Below are 17903 nucleotides of genomic sequence, written 5' to 3' on the forward strand. Positions count from 1 at the left end.
TTAAATGCTCTTCTTTCCCCCGACGAGGACTAATAAAGTCCTATTCATAGAACTCTTATGAGAATTCAGTGAGCTAATACACATGAAGCCCTTAGAAGGGCACTGCACACTCTAAGCACTCAGTAAGTTTTAGCTATTATCATCATGGTAAGACAAGAGGGAGACTATGAACACAGTGGCTACCAAAAACAGAAATCACAACCTCTTCTGACCTGGGTCTGCATCCACATTTCACTTGACACGTAATTTTTCCTTTAAGAACTTGCTTGGGAACCACACTATGGGAATTTCTAGTCCAAAACCACTGTGCTGGGGCGGGGTTATCTAGGTATGACCATTTTTCACCTGAGTTCCTGTAACAGCTTTGCAAAATTTAGATTGTGATTATAACATTCTGTGCTGAATGCTCACTGCTAGAGCCTATGAAGGAGGGTTTCCCCCAATCTCCTCCTGAGAGATTCTGAGTCAGTAGGTCAGGGTGAGGGGCCCAGGAATGTGGACGTGTAACCCCATCTTCAGTGGTTCTCCTCACCTGCAAGTGGTTCCAGGGACCATGGTTTGAGAAACACTGGCCCAGAGGAAGAAGTAGCGATGAGGTGAGATGAGGAAAATGAGCAGCGCTTATTCTGTAGCTGGGTTCACAGAGATAGGGAGCCATTCTATTACTTTTCAAAGTCCCAAAGTGTCCCCAGCCAGGAAGAGGGCTCCATGATGTTTCCCTCATGGATCAGCCGGGTGCTCTCCCTTTGGGGTGAGTGCCACATAGGTGTGAAGTGCTTACCATGCCTATTGGTCCACTCAGCCTATGGCCATGGGTGCCAGTGACAAAGTCACTGCTCTGCCAAGTCCCAAGTGAAGTACCTAGTCACTGTTGCACAGCTGATTAGAAAGAGGGGCTCGTGAGGAGTGGAGGCCAGAAGTCCCATGGAAGGAATGTCTTTGTGAGCATCATGGTGGATGTTCCCCTTGGGTCCTTGTCCCTGTGCATGAAGAGATTTCCAGGAAGGTTCAGGAATAGATTTTGAATGGTCATATGCAATCCCAAAGACCCTGCCCTTTGGAAAGGAGTTGGTGTGTATTAAGGCAGCCTGTCAGGAACATGCATTACCAACTCTTATGCTTTTGTATTAAGCATTATGTTTCATCTTTACAGTCAGATTAATGGAGATTAGTGATTCCACTTAAGAGTTTAAACATCGTGCTGACCCAAATTGTTGGAGCCATCATAACATGGTGCTCTATGTTCAAGGACTGGACCAGCTGGTAGTCGAGTAGGGGAGGGGGAGGTCTACACGTTTTTGCAAAGTGATTTCATTGTTCTGTGTAACAAAGCTGGGATGTCTCTTTATACATAATGCATATGTGGTCCTCCCCTGACTTTCAGCATGCTTAAATGCCAATCTGGCCAGTCTGATGATGTTCCTTTGCTAAGAGGACACTTAATAATCAACGGTCACTCACGCTTGTCTTCTGTGGGTGGAACCCAGTCCCTGAAGTCTCCAATGGTTTCATTAATGTATTTTATCCGTTCGAAGGATAAAAATAAATCTCTCAAATGCTCTTAGAAACCTGCCACCCTGGATATAGTAGGAAAAGAGGGGGGCTGTTAATTAATAAACTTAAACCATCTCTGTAAGAGCACACAGCTGTGATCCAGAGAACATAGGAAGCAAGCCCAGCCTTCTTGTCAGTTCTGAGTTACTTTTTATTCATTGGACAGACATAGTAACTCTGTGCCTGTTATAAAGAAATCAGATGCAAATTTTGCTTTCAAATGAAGTGTCTGGTGTTCTCAGCAAGCATACTCAGGGCAGGTAAAATATCCTTTTACATATTCTCAAAAGGGAAGAACTTGGAAAGAGTCAAAGCCTTTTTGGTGAATAAGATGGTAAGTCAAAGCCAAATCTGGTGAATAAGATGTATGATCAAGCTGGGGAAGGGCGTGTTAGGCCAAAGACAAGGTAATGAGACTGTTTTTTGGTGTGGCCAACCAGACCCAAACACTGGCTATGTCGCGGAGGTTTATAGTTCCTAAGTGCTTTCATCTGCACTGTCTTATACTATTATGAAAATAATCCTCAAGAGAAGTAGGGCCGACAATTTCACAAAATTATAAGTCAAGCTAAGACTCAAAATAGGGGAGCCACACTTTGCTGAAGTGAAAGTTCTGGGACACTGTAGCCGATTACTTCTTCAGAAGTCCTGGCCACTAGTCAGCAGTGTGCCTTTGGAGCAATTCCTTTCCCTTGCAGAACTTCTGTTTTCTCATGATGTAAAAGTGAGGGTGAATCATTTTTTCACAATCTAATTCTATGATTCTATGAAATCTAGGCTACACCAGTATGTCCAGGACCTCTCCATAAATATAAGCAGAGTGGCATTAGGAGCATGTGGATGGGGTTCATCTTCTGCTTTGCCGACAGCAGCAGGTCAGGTTGAAAATGCGCTCTGCTGCACAGCACATGGTGGAATCCAACAGGACCACACCAATGACCAGCAAATCTGCACACTTATCCATGTGTCTGCACCCATCCTCCTCCAGTGGAAGACACATCCAGCCCATCAAATGTGCACAACTCAGCCTCTTGCTTTTCAGGGCCTCATTCATTTGTTCCCCACTGCCCATCTCCCTCTTTCTGTACACCCTCACTTTCTCCTCTCCCTGTACTGGTTTCTTCTCATCCACAAGTGAACAACCCGCTTAAGTCTCTGCCATTTCTTTTATTAAAAAAAAAAAAATACAGTGGAGGCGAATAAAACAATGTGTCCAACACCAGAATGAAGAAGTTTTAATATTTGCTAATCTCTATTATTTGTTCTGTCCTTACCACCCCCAGCCCATCACCTTCCTTTCTTCTTCCCCAGAGGCAGGCAAACATTGAATTAGGCATGTATCCTTTAAGTCCATGGTTTCATACTTTTATTATATACATGTAAATAATATATGGTATGGTGTTGTGTGCTTTTGGACCAATCGACGAAAATGTTTTCCTACTATTTGTGTCATTTATTATTGATATGTTTGGACTTGTTTCTATTACTCTAATGCCCTCTGGTATCTCTTCTTGCTAATGAGAAGTCTGCTCTTAGTCTAATTGTCGCTTCTTTTTCAGTAATCAGTTTTTGTTTTCTGATAGCTTTTAAGATGTTCTCTTTTTCCTTGATGGTTTGTAGATTTGCTACAATGTATATGGTGAATGAATTTGTTTTTATTTATCCTGCTTTGTATTTACTTATCTGAAGGCCAATATCTTTCTTCAATCAGGGAGACTTTGTAAACCACTATCTCTGAACATTTTCCCCTTCACCATTAATTATCTGTGTTTGGAACTCCTCTTTTTTCACACTAAAATTATATTTATTGTTTTATGTTGGGTGAATACCTTAGTGCAACTTTTCAGTTCACTAATTCTTTATTTGACAGTGTCCTGTTTAGAATTATCCTGATTCTTGGGTTAATTTCAATGACTGTCTTTTTTCTCCAGCACTGCTTCTTGATATTTTTGTTTCATAATCTATTTTTAACAGCTTTACTGAGATATAATTCACATACCATGCAATCCACTCATTTAAGGTGTTTAATTCAATGGATGTTGGTATAATACATAATTTTTTTAAAAATGTGGTAAAATATGCATATCACAAAAATTTCCCTTGTAGTGGTGACAGGAAGCAAAGAGTTGGGGGGCAAGATCATGCCAACATTTAAAAGAGGATGCAGGGCTATGCCTTTCTCAGAAGGAGAGGTTGGGTCAAATCCCAGAAGAAAATGGTGGAGTTTAGCTATGGAGATCCCAAAAAATACAACCATGGGCAGAAGAATGTGTGGGACAGCCATTTTCCACTTTGAGCACCATTATTATCCCATGAAGGGCTATGTAAACACAGGGATGTTGATGCCGCTGGTTCTGGATGAGCTTTGGGAAGCACTGGGGCAGAAGAAAGCCTCAGTCTTCCTCACATCTTCCAGAAACTCTCAGGAGGTCACTGTGGCTGGAGTTAACAGTGCAAGGAGAGAAATGGAGGTTGAGAGGCTCCCGGTGGCCAGACCCTGCAGGGCTGGGTAGACTTTGGTCCGTGAAAGAGGCAGTGTAAAGTCTTTGGTGGTTGACAGGATATCCTGTGGGTTCCAAGGGCTCTTTTTGGTGTCTGTTGGCAGCCAAACTGTTGGGAGTATAGATCTCTTAGGAGGCAATGATGGATGGTGGTGATTTGAACTGAGGAGGTCTCAGTGAGATGGTGAGTGGTCTCAGTGAGATGGTGAGTGGTCTGATTCTAGGTCTGGAAGTTGAACCCAAAGGGGTCCCCACAAGAACAAATGCAGGGTGTGGTTGTATTTGTTTGCCAGAGCAGCCATAACAAAATACCACAGACCGAGTGGCTTATACAATAGAAATTAATTTTCTTATAGTTCTGGAAGCCAGAAGTTTAAGGTCAGGGTTGGTTTCTCCTGAGGCCTTTCTTTCTCCTTGGCTTGTGGACAGCCATCTTCTTCCTGTGTTCTCATGTGCTCATCTCTCTGTGCATGTCAGTGTCCTAATCACAGGATACGGGGATACCAGGCCTGTTGGATCAGGGCCCACCCATAGGACCTCATTTTACCTGAATCACCTCTTTAAAGATCCATCTCCAAACAGTCACATTCTAAAGTCTGTGGGATAGAACTTCAATATGGGAGTTTTTCATTGCGGTAAATATATGTGTGTATATATGTATGTGTGTCCACATATGTATATATACACACACACACACAAATTATATCATATATGTGATTTATACTTTTACATTCATGCAACAAATCATAACACAAGTCATATATTAAATATATATACTTTACATTTATATATTTATATAATATATTAAATATATATCTATATTTAAAATGTATTATAATATACTGTATATTACTTACATGCCACAAAATTCACCATTTTACCCATTAATAAATCTTCATTGTCATTATTTTAAGTGTACAGTCCAGTGGCATTATGTTCACAATGTTATGTGCACATCACCATCTATTTCCAAAAGTTTTTCATTACCCCAAACAGAAACTTTGTACATATTAAATAACTCCTCATTCTCCTTTTCCTCCTGCTCCTCAAAAACTTTCATCTATTTTCTGTCTCTACTAATTTGCCTATTCTAGATGTCTTATAAATGGAGTCATACAACATTTGTTTTTTTTGTGTCTGGCTTATTTCACTTAGCATAATTTAAGGTTTATTCATATTGTAGCATGCATCATCATTCTTGTTTTATGCTGAAGAATATTCCATTGTATGTATCTATCGTATTTTGCTTAACCACTCATATGTTGGACACGTGGGTTATCGTGAGTAACGCTGCAGTGAATAGTGGTATACAAACATCTGCTCCATTATCTGCTCTCAATTCCTTCTGGTGTATACCTAGGGGTAGGATTGCTGGGTCATATGGTAATTCTATGTTTAGCCTTTTGAGGACCCACCAAACTGCTTTTCACAGTGGTTGCACCATTTTGTATTCCCATCAGCATTGCTTGAAGATTCCCATTTCTCCACATCTTTGCCAATACTTGTTATTTTCCACTAAAAAAAAAAATCCAGCTATCTTAGTAGGTATGAATTGGTGTCTTACTGAATGTTTGTGAGCATTGCACCCCACTTCCCCACTGCCTCTGACCCCCCAAATCCTAACCCTCTGTGTGGTTGCATTTGGAAATAGGACCTCTAAGGAAATGATTAAGGCTAAGTGAGGCTGTAAGGGTGAGGCCCTGCTCCACTAGGATTAGTGTCCTTATAAGAAGGGATATCAGAGAGCTCATTTTTTCTCTCTCCATGCATGCGTGGAGGAAAGGCCATGTACACAGAAAATATAGCCATCTATGAGCCAGGAAGAGGGCCCTCACCAGAGCCCAGACCTGCTGCACCCTGATCTCAGAATTCAGCTTCCAGAACTGTGAGAAAATACATTTCTGGTGTATAAGACACCCAGTTTGTGATATTTTATTATGCTACCCCTGACAGATAAATACAATTTGCATTTTCCCAATGACTAACATGGAGCATCTTTTCAAGAGCTTATTGGCTATTTGTATATCTTCTTTGAAGGAATGTCAGCCCAAATTGCCCACTTTGAAATTAGATTGTCTTTTTGTTGAGTTGTAGGAGTTACTGCTTTTTGTTTCATAGTTTGTCCTTTTATTATAGATTTATTATAGATGTTACTTCTTTTTCTCCTCCAAATCATTGCTGATTCTACCTTCCTAGTGCATCCCGGATGCTGTTGTTGATGTCCAACAACAATCATCTCCCCTTTCCTCCACCAGTCCTCTGTTCTTACCTATTGTCTCTCTTCCTCGAATCCATTCTCCACACAAAAACAGAATATCAAATCTATCATGTTGCTATTCTGTCACTACTCTGCTCAAAGGCATTCAGTTGATCTCCAATTCTTTGCAGTAAAGTTTTGAATTCCTGTACATAGCTTTTAAGGCCCTCCGTAATTTGCCTCCTATATACCTCTACCCCTCTAGCCTCATTTCTTGCTATTTTCCCTCTGAAAACCTAGAACATGTCTCTGAGTCTCTCTCTCCAAGGCTTTGCATAGAAAGCCCTGTTTGCACTGTTTGGTAAGAAGTTACCAAATTGTCTTTCTTGGTCATCTGTGGCTTTGCAATAGAAGAGGTCCCTCTACTTTTCTATGACCTCCTCATAAAGCCATCCTCCAGATGCCCCCATGACAGTACTTACCACATTTGGTTATCATTGCCTGCTAAATTGCCTCTCTTCCCCAGGTCAGAGCAAGAGTCTGTCCTCTTCTTCAATGTGTCCCCAGCATTTAGCACAATATTTGGTACATAGATACCCAATGCTTATTATTATCATTACTGGTATTATTGCCACCCAATTGAACTATTCCTTTTTTTTTTTTTTTTTTTTTTAAACTAAATGCGTCTGGCAACTGTGTCTGGCAACTGTGTCATTTAAAACTAAATGCATCTGTAGCCTCTGTGCCTTTGTTCCTGTTATTCTTCTGACAGGATGTCCCTCTTTACTTCATTTGTGATTTTCTCCCTAACATTTGATTATGACGGTTTTTGAGCACATAAAAAAATGGAAAGGATGGATACTAGTTGACTCCTGTTCTTCACCATCTACATGCTACAGTTAGTATTTTATTTGACTTACATGTGTATTACATGTATCTATTTTTCTTTTTTTTTTAAGGCAGCATCTCTCTGTCACCCATGCTGGAGTGCAGTGGCATGATCATGGCTGATTACAGCCTCAGACTCCTGGGCTCAAGCAATCCCTCTGCCGCAGTCTCCCAAGTAGTGGGAACTAAAGGCAGGCACTATGACACCTGGTTATTTTTGTTTTTCTTTTGTAGAAACGGTTTCACTATGTTGCCCAGGCTGGTCTAGAACTCCTGGCCTCAAGCAGTCTTCCTGCCTAGGCCTCCCAAAACCTTGAGATTACAGGTGTAAGCCACTACACTTGGCCTATCCATTCATTAATTCATACTTTCTTGGCAAGTGTATTTCAAAGCAAGTTTCGGACTTCAGTATACTTCTAACCATTTCAGCATGCATGTCACTTATTTGTTTTTAGGTAGAATTTATATACAATAAAATGCACAAATCTTAAATGTATCATCTTAAGACTGTTACCAATGCTTACAACTGGGTATTCCAAACCCCTATTGAGAGCTATAGCATTGCTACTAACCCAGAAAGTGTTCTCAGACCACTTCCTGCACTGCCTCCAGCAACTGCCAGGCCAACCACGGACAACGGTTTTTCTGATTATTTTTCCTCCATGGATTAGATTAGTTTTGTGTGTTCTGGAACTTCATTCTTTTATTAAGATCTTTTTATTTTCGTCTGTATAACGTTATTGAGATTCATCCATGTTGTTGCATGCATCAATGATTTTTTTGTGTTAAGTGTCACTTGTTTTTCCTTTGTTGTTGTTTTTTTCCATTGTATGACTACAGCACAGTTGGCTCTTCATTCTCCTCTTGGTGGACATCTGGACTCTTTCTAGTTTTTGACTACTATGAATAAATTCTTGTACAAGTCTTTTTGTGGACATATTTCCATTTCTCTTGAGTAGGTATCTGGGAGTGAATTTCTGGGGCATGTGATAGGTTTGTGTTTTATTTTTTAACTGCCAAACTGTTTTCCAAAGTGGTTGTACCATCCTACATTCTCACCAATGATGAGAGTTTTGGTTGTTCCATATCATTGTCAACATTGTGTTGTCAGTCTTTAATTCTAACTGTTCTGGTGAGTATATAAGTAGTATCATATTGTGGCTTTAATTTGTTTCCCTGATGACTAAATGATGTTGATAATTTCTTCACGTGCTTATTAGCCATTTGTATACCTTCTTTTGTGAAGTATCTGTTGAAATCTTTTGCCTGTTTTTGAAAGTCAAGTTTAATGAGGCATAGTCTACATACAGTAAAAAATCATCTCTTGTAGGTATATTTTCTATGAATTTTACAAATATCTATAGTCATGTAATTACCACAATCAAGATATAGGACATTTCTGTCACTGCAACAGTGTCCTTGCACCCTTTATAGTCTATACTCACCCCTTCCCCCTTGTAACCACTGATCTATTTTCTGTCCCTAAAGTTGTGCCTTTTCCAGAATGTCATACAAATGAAATCAAATGGTATGTAGGCCTTACAGTCCCATTTTAATTTGATTGTTTGTCATCTTATTGAGTTGTAGGAGTGATTGTATATTCTGGATGCCAGCTTTTCATCAGACATGTGTTTGATGAATATTTTCTTTCAGAGTGTGATTTGCCTATTCTTTTTTAATGGTATTCTTGGTAAGCAGAAATAATAAATTTTGATAAGTTCCAATTTGTCAATTTTTAAATTTGATAGTTATTGCTTTCTGTGCTATGTCTAAAAAACCTGACTGTCCACCAGAGAAGAGATTTTTCTATGCTTTCTTCCCGAAACTTCGTTTCAACTTGTTGTATTTAGTTCAATGATCCATCTCAAATTAATTTCTGTGTATGGTGTGAGATAGGGGTCAAGATTATTTTTTTCACTAGCTCCCTCAGTCAAAAACTAACCTCCCCTGGTTCTCGCATAGCATGTTATGCACTGGGGTAGACACTCATCATTTCCATCTTCTGTTACATACTTTATTTTTTGTGGACTCATTGTTTCTTTAATCGGACTGAAAATTTCTCACAGGCAAGGGTCACGTATTTTATGTAAAGAAGCAGATAGAGTAGTGCTAATGAAATATGTTTTGGGGTCTGGTGGAACCAGGATTGAAAGCAGGTGCTATCACTTGCCATCTGTGTAAGCCTGAGCAGGTCTTAGAATGCATGTAGGGGCTACTGTACTCCTGACATGGGGCTAGGAAAGAGGTCATAAAGGTGAATGCAGCTCAGGCAGGTCTTGAGGGGCCCCACTTGTGTGTGTGGGGGGGGTATGGAAAAGGTAATTATTAAACAGTGGTCCAAATGCTGTGATAGAAATATGAATAGGTGGCTAAGGGACCAGAAAGGGTGGGGAATGGCTTCCTGATAAAGGTGAAGCTCACCTCGAATTTCAGTGGATGAGAAGGGTTAGCCAGGCAAAGGAGATTAGACAGGGATTCCCTAGTGGGGACAGCAGCAAGAGCCGAGGTTCCGAAGTGAGTTTCCTTGATGGAAACAAATTACACTTCATGGAGTAGTTTTGTGAACATTATGAGCTAACAAATGTGGCGTAAGGTTGCATTGTTTGAGACATATTAATACTAAAAAAAGTACATATTGTTTATATGAAATTCAAATTTAACTGGGCATCCTGTATTTTTATTTGCTAGATCTGGCAAGCTTAATGTGATGGCACTCAGCACAGTACCTCATGCATAGCTGGCACCCAAAAAATATATGTTAAGTTTAACTTTAATCTGTTCTCCTCTGGAATAGAGGAGAAGGGATAAAACTGAGAGATAAAATCTGAAGAGAAGCAATAAAATAGGAAAGGCAGAATTTAGTGCTTGATATTATTGAAAATTTTCCATTCAGCAGTGAGGGCATTTCCTGGCAAGAATAAAGTTTGTCTTTAAATAAGTCTCCCTTCATGGCTAGAAATGCTCCTAGAAAGAAAGGAAGGAGTCCTTCCATGTGAGCAGTGGGTGTAGTTTTGGGGCCAGGGGACCAGAAGGAAAATACTGTGCATAGTTTTGCTCCAGGCATGTCATTTAAATGTTCCTTCTTTCTTCCTTGTTGTCTGAGGAGTTCTGAAAATCCAGGTATTTTGTAGAAAACATTTGGGCACTCAAGTGCCCCCCGCAAATCTGTATGGCTTGGTTTCCCACCACACCCCAAACCTGGGCCCCCTTGGAAGTCTGAATCATCTTACTCTACCTTGAACCACCCCGAGGGCTCCGCTCCCAGGACTGTGCTTCCTGACCCACTGTCGGAGGGGAGTCAGGGTGCTCCCAGCCCTAGGTGATATGACTGCGTCTAGATGTGCTTAACAAATTGCCTGTTCACTCAATTACATTTTATTTAATCATCTGTAATCATATAAATTATGCCTGATGGTAGTAAATGTTCATGTCAGTTCCTAATTACAGATTGATTAATTGGCTGGGGTGATCTGTATTACTACTTATATAAGAATATATGAGGTTGATGATAAATTAGGGTTGGTAATCTGAGCCCAGGAACATGGAACATTTCCAACTGCATCTCCCTTTTTGGGGGTGGGGAAGCCATTGCCCTTTTCTTATCTTATTCCTGTCAGAGGCTTCCGGGAGGGTTTCTGTTCTATGGATTGATTGATTTTGGCAACACTTGAGTCAAGAAATACTTACTACTTAGGTAGTATAGATGTGTGTTTGTGTAAAATTTTTGCCATGCAGTGCTCCTCTTTTTGGCTGTAGCAGAGATGAATAATGACAAGCTCATTAAGTTCAGTTGGGCTCATTACAACCTGCTGGGCCCGGAAAGTTTCAGGGGTTGGATTTGGCCTACAGAGCAGGAATCCAGAGAATGAAGACGTGAGGCACTTGATCAGTGTCTACAAAACCAGTCCTTATTAGGTGATTCCATCTTTTTGTTTCCTTAGAAGCTAGAGTGTTAAATGGTCCAGAATGTACCTTGCACTTTTTTCTAGGAACGTTAGACCTTGGTGGATGTCTTTCAGGCAACTTGCCTGGGATGTCTAATTGCTAGTTCTCAACTTTTGAGAACATCATTTACTTAGAACGAACCCTACTTCCATCATCCTTGCTTCCCTCCCACTCATACTTCAGGCTAAAGGTAAAGAGGAAGCAACATGGGCTAAGACATGTGGGAGGAGGGAGGGAGAATCTGAAAACCCAGGGGTGGACCCTGGCTTCAGGGAAGGGACCTGAGACTTGATCCTGGTTTCCTTGGCCTCTGAGACGGGATGGGCAGGGGAAGAATGGCAGAGAAACCTGTGAGAGTTGAATCCTCTGAAGATGCAGCATCCCAGGGGCTTGTTACTAGAGAGAATCATCAGCCGACCTCTCCCCTTGACAGGCAAGCTACCATGGGAGCAATGATTTATTGCCATTGAGGGTCATGGGTGACCTTCCTTTCTTGGGGATTTTTTAATATGGTGATTGTATCATACGGCATCATGCCATAGATCACAGCCTCTACCTGAGTTTCCAATCTTAGTTTTACCACTTAGCTCTGTGATCTTGGGCAAGTTACTTAGTTTTTCTATGCCTCAGTCTCCTCCTGTAAAGTGGGGATAATGATAGTCCTACATTATAGGGTTGTTGTCAGGATTCAGTGAGTTAACAAAGATATGGATGCTGAGAACACAGCCCGATACATTGCACACATTAAAAAATGTGGGGAGAGAGCTGTTTTCGTAATCCACTAATGTGATCTCAAAACAGCCCTGGGGATACTCTGGGATGGATTACTAAACTCCTTTGTTGGTGAGACAACTGAGTCCCAAGGTAGTCAATGGCTTGCTTCTGGACAACAGTTTAAGTAGTGGTAAGGTTGGGGCCAGTTGCAGTGGCTCATACCTGTAATCCCAGCACTTTTGGAGGCTGAGGCAGGCAGATCACCTGAGGACAGGAGTTTGAGACCAGCCTAGTCAACATGGTGAAACCCCATCTCTACTAAAAATACAAAAATTAGCTGGGTATGGTGATGCCTGCCTGCCTGTAATCCCAGCTACTAGGGAGGCTGAGGCAGGAGAATTGCTTGAACCCAGGAGGTGGAGGTTACAATGAGCTGAGATTGCACAACTGTACTTCAGCCTGGGTTACAGAGCAAGACTCTATCTCAAAGAGAAAAAAGAAAAGTAGTGGTAAGGCTGGGACTAAAACCTGTGCCCCCTGACTCTCATTCTTAGTGTGAGACGTGATGTGCCTGTAGATGAGGCCAGTAGTATTTGGTCAGAGGATTCCTAGTGTCCACACTTGCATGGAACGATCTTGCCCTTCTTTTAGCTTCCTTGGGCTGAGAACTCAACTCTTATCTGGCAAAAGCAGAGGCTTCTCTTGAGTGAATCCATTTCTTTCCCCTTGATTTTCAATTTACGCTTTCCCCAACTTGGTAAAATGATCAATCTATTTCTTCTTGCTAATACCCCATGATATGATACATGGGCCAAACTGGGCCTTATAACTTCCTTTATGAGTTAACGCTTTGTGTGTTTTAGGGTTTTCTTTGGGACTCCATTTGAGGCAGCTAATGTGTGGTGTGACTGAGAATATCACACAACTTAGGACCAGGGAGCCTGACACCCAAACCAAGTTTTTTATCACTAGGGAGCTTTTTGCTGCAAGTAACTGCAAGTAAATGAAAATAAACTAAATTAAACTTAACACCTAATGAGTTTTTTTTTTTTTTTTAAAGCTTGTGGAACAAGGTATCCAGAGTTATGGCAGTTCCAGAGGTGTGTAGTACAGCAGCTCAATGCCATCTCAGCCTTTGCAATCTGTTTGACTTACCCACCTTACCGGTTCCCCTATGGCTACAGATGACTGCTGTGGTACCAGACATCACATATACATTAAGTGACTTCCAGAAAAAAGATGTTTCCTCCCATTTGCTTCTTTATTAGCTGAAGTTTCTCAGCTGACATTTTCTCAGGTGCTACTGCCCAAGATTGGATCACATGTTTTCCCTAAACTAATCATTGTCAAAGGGATTGAGACAACTGTGATTGGTCTAGACCTATGATTGATTCCCTGGTGGTCTGGGGAGAAGGGCCACCTTTCCTGAATATATGGCCTGGTAGAGAGTGACACCAAAACAAAATGGAAACTGTCAGCCACAAAAAGTAGATGTGTATATATGTGCAGGGTTAGAGGAAATTCTTTTTTTTGTTTTTTTTTGGTGGAGTGGGTAGTCAACAGTGTCTGCTCTGGGCAAATCACACAAAGTCCCTGAAAGGCAGGAACCAAGAAAATCCCCTGTCAGGTCCATAGGAATGAAGATTCAAGTGCCCCAGAAGAAAACCACAATAAGTATGGCATATCTCCAATATAACTCTGGTTTTTATTAAGCTCTTCTCATTTTGCTGTTTATAATACCTTGCAATGAGAGATGGGTTTCACAACTTTATTCTGCACATCACCTGGAGGTGTCAGATGGTAAATCTGTAAACAAACCACACACTATTGTGTGTGATATACAGGAGAAGTGTAGAGTCTCCGTTCTCTCTACTCCTTCTTTCAAATGGGCCCAGTTGACACCATCTCCAACTTCAGAGGAGGATCCCCATGACTCCTGGCTAATCAGCCTGGCATCCTCTTGGCTATGGTAACGGGTCCAGAGATGGGCAAGTTGACCCAATCAGATTGAAGAAAAGGACTGCAGTTGCGGCAGGGGAAGATTCCTTTTTCCAGCTCCTGCTGTGTGGGAATGAGAAAGCACCCAGCTCTACTGTCCCTGGAAGCCATCTTGTGAACACGAAGGGAAAGATATTAAATTAAATTATATCTGACAAGAGGAGGACAGAGTTGAGCAAGAGAAAGACACTAGGGCCTCAGCAGCATCATTGAGCTGAACCTGGGGTCTCCACCTTTGACCTTGCTGAGTAAAATGACAGTTTTCCTTATGACTTAAGCCAACTTAAATTGAGGATTTGGCTACTTGCAACTGAGAGCATCCTTAGTGAAACAGGAATCAGTTACTTTCTTTTACAAACGAAGAAACTGAACAAGAGAAAGGAAGTGAGCTGCCTCTGGTCCTATACCCAACAGAGTGATGGATAACTGGAAGCCAAGTCTTTTGATGCTGAGGTGGCTTTTTTTTTTTTCTCTACCCAATTCCCTCCTATCATGGGGGACTTCTTAGTGAGCAAAAGTTATCTTGAGGTGCGCTGGGGAGTCAGAGGGGAAGGGTGAGATGTTTCCTAGGGCACCAATAGGGTCTGGATGGGAAATCTAATTCCTTCTGGGTTGGCTGCTGGCTGCCATCTGGTCGCAGATAATTGTTACCCTGCCCTTTCTTTGTCTAACTGGCTCTGCAGTGGGAACAATGGATTCCAATGAATTGTGCTGGTAAACAATATCTTCTGCTTCCTGAGGGCAACTTACAAAACAAAGGATGAGTGTGCCCCCACTAAGTGGGGGCGGGGAGCAGGATGGAGAAGGGACATAGACTAAGGAGCCATGGTAACAGGCACCTCTGAGGTTCGTCATGGGGAAAAGTCAGGCTTGGGCAGACCCAGCAGCTGGAGCCATTGTGAGGTTGTTCTGAGGGCCACATCACTCCATCTATGGTACTGTTAGTTTCAGAAAGGAGCTCACTGGTAGAGCTCCTGTTGCATAGAAGTTGGTCTGTGATGCATGCCAGCTGTAGCCTGGCTGATCCCAGGGTGAGCTCTGGGGCTAAAATGGCTCATCGGAGTTGTTTCATATTAGGTGGAAATAGCCTGGCCTTTACACTCCTATCTTCATCTGTCATTAGATGTGGGCTGCCCTTGGAAGGATGTGACTTGGGGCCCGGTGGCTCTCTGTAGCCAAGGTGATCCTGGAGGGGTTGATAGCAGAGGGCTGACCTCTGACTGTGTTCCTGGCAGCAGCATCACCAGTCCTTCTTGAAAGGGGATCTGGGTGGTGCATCTCTGTGTTCATCATACCTTTCCCTACAAACTACTCACTGAGAATTTCCCATTTTGGATTTGCCTCCTTAGATTCAAGGTAGCACTGCCTTGAATCACATATCATACAGTAACTACTGTATGGTGGCTTAGTCTGTATTGCCCAAATGTGTATTTTCGTGGGAGTTCGGGGGACTGTGACTCCACCTGTTTGCGCAGCCATGGTGATGTCGCAGGGGTGGGGCTTCTTGAACAGGGAGACTGTTGCACTATCTAGGTTTACGCATCATGTCTGCTATGAACCCTGGTGGCAATGCAATGCTCAGCAACTAGCAGCCCACCTTAAGTCTTAGAGGCCAGTTCTTGGCTTCAGAGGGGCCTATCAGGCTGGGAAGTGGTTCTGGCCCTTTATGGATGGATGGTTAGTCAGTGCTGTTATCACCGTCTAGCATAATATATATTTTACTGACTGGCTCTTGCTGGGGCCAGAAGTGGGACCCAACCCCAGTCTGTGATGCAAGTTAGTTGCAAAGCCTGACTTTGTCTCTTTTTCCCCATCTATAGAACACAGGTAATATCTCCTTTTCTGTTTGTAGTAGAAAACTATTGCGAAAGCAAACACAGTAACAAATACGAAAATAAAAAAGAAGCCTACAGAATTGTGAAACAGTGCCACTATTATGTCGGTTATTATCAGAAGTGGCTGCTGAACTGCATGGAAACCATACCTCATATGCCTTGGCTCCATCCTAGAAAAGATAGATGCCAAATGCAAAGCATTTGACTTTGGGCTAGTGGTTCCCTGTGCACCAATTTTCTCTGCAGAAGAACCAGATCCTTTTCGCTAGAAGACCCAACTCGAATCTCACCTCTGTATTGGTTAGTGATGGATCACTTTTCTGATCTGTTTGCCTTGTGTTTATTCCTGTCACACTTACCAACCTGGTCTTCTGGAGGTTTTGGTTCGGTGTGTAACACAGGTAAGAGGATCAGCTCTTGGATGGCAGGAATTATCTCTCTTCTTTCCTGTCCAGAGCCTCCCAAGTTCAGAGACAGACAGGGCTTTGGGCAGCAGAGGCATTCTCAGACTGTGGCCCACAATTGAGAGGAGCTGGTGTGGGTGCCTGGCAGGTGGCCAGAGCTGTCCTTTGGCAGGTCTTGGGCTTAGAGACTCATAGGATGCACTGACAGAGATTTGAATGATAATTTGCTGCAATTCCTATCACTTCTCCCCCCTCCCCTACCAATTTAATAGTCAAAAAACATTTTTGGAGCACCTTAAACATGCCAGGCCCTGTGAAAGGGAGGAGAGATGTAACATTGAATAAAACATTAAAATCCCTGGCCTCATGGGACTTACACACTGGTTTGAGGTGAGGAGCACATAATAAATAAACCAGATGGTTTATTTATATATTATGTTACATGGTGATAACTGTGTAAAGAAAATCAAGCAGGTAGGAAGGCTGGATAGTGTCTCAGAGGGGAAAAGGCATGGTATTTTAAATAGGGTTGTCAGTGAAGGTTCCACTGGGAAGGTGGCATTTCAGCAGAGATATGGAACAAGTGAAGGAATAGCTGTGTGGACATCTGAGGGAAGAACATTCATTCCTGGGATGTGAGCAGCATGTGCAAAGGCCCTGAGATGGATCCTGGCCTGGCAAATTTGAGGTATAGCAAGGAGAACAGGGGCTGGAACAGGCTGGTGGGTTCGGGAAGAGTGGCAGGTAGAAGATAATCAGACAGATGATGGGGGCTGATAGTGGAACACCACAAAGGATCTTGCAGGTCTTTGCAAGGACTCTGGCTTCTGTTGTCAGTGAGACAGGAGTCATTGCAGGGTTCTGAGCTAAGGGTGGCATGATCTGGCTAGGATTTAAAAGGATGTCTCTGGCTGGTGAGTAAATAGACTATAAGAGGCAAAGCGTGGAGCAAGGAGATCAATTAGGTGTCTGTTGTAGTAATCCAGGCAAGGGGGAGGGTAGCTTGACTGGGGGCATATCAGTGGAGGTGATGAGAAGCAGTTGGGTTGTGGAAGCATCATGAAGCCAATATTGGAAAATTTAATGACAGATGAGGATACTAGTCCAGATAGTGATTTGGGCCAAAGAGGAGTGATCTACTTGAAGTTGTATAGCTAGTGGCAGACTAGGACGAGAATAACCTGGAACAAAACTGACTTCTGGGCCTGACTGTTGCTTCCCTGTGTGTTTGATGTGCTTGTTGGCTCATGGACATGTGTTTGTGCTAGTGAGTGCTTTGTTAGTGTGTGCTTGTGTGTGTGAGTGTGTCCATGTGTTAGCACATGGGGTCCTTGCATATGGGTGCAGGTGAAGCTGGGCTGGAGCAAATGAAAGCAACAATTCGAGGGAGCTGCACCTCAGGTGACCACCTCCCACCTTGGAGGAGTCCATAACCATTGTGTGCCTTTCCCTACCTCCATCCTGCCCATTCCTCCTCCTGGCCCCTTCCGGCCCAGATCCTTCCCCACCCAGCCCTGCTGATCCCAGAGCAGACTAATCTGGCTTTCATGAGGCAGTCCTTCCCCATCTGCTCTAACAATGGTAAGGAAAGATTGAACCCTTAGGGCTTCATTCTGACTTTTTTTTTTTTAAACATGTAATTTGCTCAGTCCAAGTCCCAGGTGGCCAGCTCTGTGACTGGGTATCTCTTTGTGGCTTGGAGCTGGGATGGGGACAGGAAGGCATGGCAGATAGGGTGGGTGGGAGAGGAAGACTCACACAAGACAGTGACAGAAACAGTGATGGGATGATGGGTCTTTGTCTCTGGAAGTGGATATTCAGTAATCGCCTGGGAGAGATGCCTGTGACACTAGATGGGAATAGGGAT

Source organism: Mandrillus leucophaeus, unplaced genomic scaffold (genome assembly GCF_000951045.1).
Source record: "Mandrillus leucophaeus isolate KB7577 unplaced genomic scaffold, Mleu.le_1.0 Scaffold87, whole genome shotgun sequence".
NCBI classification, from domain to species: Eukaryota; Metazoa; Chordata; class Mammalia; order Primates; family Cercopithecidae; genus Mandrillus; species Mandrillus leucophaeus.